The following is a 2,339-nucleotide window of genomic DNA, read 5'->3' as shown; positions in this document are numbered from 1 at the left end:
CCTGATGACTAATTATGTGGGGCATCTTTCCCTGTGCTTATTTGCCATCAGTATATCTTCTTTGGGGAGGTATTTGTTCAGACTTTTGTACTTTTTCTAAATTGGGTTGCCTGTTTTCTTACTATTAAGTTGTAGGAGTTCTGTGTATATCAGAAATACAACTCTTTATCTGGGAGATGTTTTGCAAAGAGTTTTCTCTCAGGGTTGAGCATTAAATAACGTCATAGACACTCAATAAGTGGGTGCTGTTATCATTATTATTAGTATTACTACTACTACTATATTACTCTATTTTGTCATTGTGGATAGGACAATGTGCCTCCCAGCCCAGAAATGCCAGAAGCACTGGCCCGCAGAGTCTCCTCAGTTCCCCCAAACCCACCACTAAGGTCTCCTTCAGGTGGACCTAACTGAGGGAGCCACAGCCTCCACCAGAGCCCCAGGACACACTCTTTGGGTTGTTTGTTGTTTATAATATTCATTTATCAAAACCAGCCAGCTGGCCTAGACTGCTCAGCTGGGCTGATCATGTGAGGGACGGGAGAGGAGACCTCAGAGATGGCCTCGCCCTCCCTGCCCTGCCCTAAAGAGAAAGCCACAGCCTCCCCACCTCCTGGCCCACGTCCACCACCCNTTTATAATATTCATTTATCAAAACCAGCCAGCTGGCCTAGACTGCTCAGCTGGGCTGATCATGTGAGGGACGGGAGAGGAGACCTCAGAGATGGCCTCGCCCTCCCTGCCCTGCCCTAAAGAGAAAGCCACAGCCTCCCCACCTCCTGGCCCACGTCCACCACCCTGGCATGATGGGTGCATGCAGATACAACCCACACCATAGCACCCCGTCTAGGTCCTGATTCCCATTTGCCAGATGAGACAACCGAGGCTTGGAGAGGTAACGTGGCTGCCCAAAGCCTCACAGCCCAGAAGGGGTGGCCCTGAGATCTGATCACAGGTTCTCCTGCGCTAAAGTTGCTTGCTCACTCTCTATCCAGCAGACATCATCTAGCTCTCATGTACTGCCCGGCCAAGTAGAAAATAGCTGGAGGCAAACAGTGACTACTAGCACCTAGTAGGTACTAAGCACCAGGCTCTGCAGGAATTATTTCACACGAGGCAAGTGGTTGTTATGGTTATTGTCCCATTTTACAGATAAGGAAACTGAGGCTTAAAGGGACCAAGTGCCTCCCTCAATAAATTAGTGTGGCAGAGGAAACAGGCTGTCTCAGGATGATTTGGCAAGATCTATGTTAAGACGCATAGGAGCTCTGCCCTAACCACCCCTTTCTAGCACTGTCTTCCTCAGATTTACTTGCAAATGTGGAAAATGACGTTTGCACAAGGATATTCACTGTCACTGCAAAAGACTGGAGCAACCGAAGTCCCAACCACGGGGCACCAGCTAAGCACACTTTGGGAGAGTCATTAAGTGGAGTATCACACAGCTGCGAAAAAGGATGGGGATGCTGTCCCTGTGCTGAAACAAAAGGATACACAGGATGTAAGGGGAGTGGTAAGTGACCAGGAAACGTGCAGGACAGTGAGAAAGAAAAGAAGATATTTACTTGTCTCTTCAAAGATACACGAGGAGCTGATGGCACTGGCTGAGTCCTGGGAAGGTGCCAATGGGACTGGGGGACAGAGGTGGGAGGCTTTTCACTTTGTACCTTGTCACCTTTTGAATTGCAAGCTGAAATCTCCCCTCCTCCAGGAAGACTTTTCTGAGGTCACTGCCTGCGGTGTCCCACCCACGGCATTGAGTAACTGCAGTAACTTAGAGGTGGGGCCCAAAGCCTCCCTTTTCTATTTAATTTTATTTATTTAATTTTTGGCAGCTGGCCAGTACAAGAATCGAACTCTGGACCTTGGTGTTACCAGCACCATGCTCTAACCAACTGAACTAACTGGCCAGCCCAGCCTCCCTTTTCTAAATCTGGCTGCTCCCTATGTCCTTGGGAGGTGCCTCCCTCCAGCCCTTATTCTGTACTTTGGGTTAGATTAGATACCCCTGAGGGGAAGGGCCTGCCTGAGGCTTGTCCCTAGGAGGCCACTGAATTCACCCAGATCCAGCAAGGCCTAACCTCCCTTTGAGCCTCAGGAGTGGGCTGATTTAACAGCCAAGCCTCCTTAAGGTCTAACCATGTGCCAGGCACATTCTAACCCTCACCCTAACTCTTTAAGTATGATTAAAACCCTCATTTTACAGATGAGGAAACTGAGCCTCAGAGCACCTAAATTCCATAACTCGCCAGGGTCACACACTAGCAAATAGAAGAACCAGGACTCATCCCAGAGGTTCTATGCAGCCCCCTGAGGGAGACTGGCCTATGGGGTCCTCT

At 49.3% G+C, this 2,339-nt stretch overlaps 1 non-coding gene across 1 annotated transcript; it reads right to left on the bottom strand.

The window, feature by feature from the left end:
* Positions 1 to 1,836: 1,836 nt before the first annotated feature.
* On the bottom strand, positions 1,837 to 1,910 carry TRNAT-GGU. The gene has a single exon. It is a non-coding gene; the product is annotated as a tRNA-Thr (tRNA).
* Positions 1,911 to 2,339: the final 429 nt, after the last annotated feature.

The sequence above is a fragment of the Galeopterus variegatus genome, unplaced genomic scaffold (genome assembly GCF_000696425.1).
Source record: "Galeopterus variegatus unplaced genomic scaffold, G_variegatus-3.0.2 Scaffold2880, whole genome shotgun sequence".
In the NCBI taxonomy this organism is placed as follows: domain Eukaryota; kingdom Metazoa; phylum Chordata; class Mammalia; order Dermoptera; family Cynocephalidae; genus Galeopterus; species Galeopterus variegatus.
This window is presented reverse-complemented; position numbering and strand designations above follow the sequence as displayed.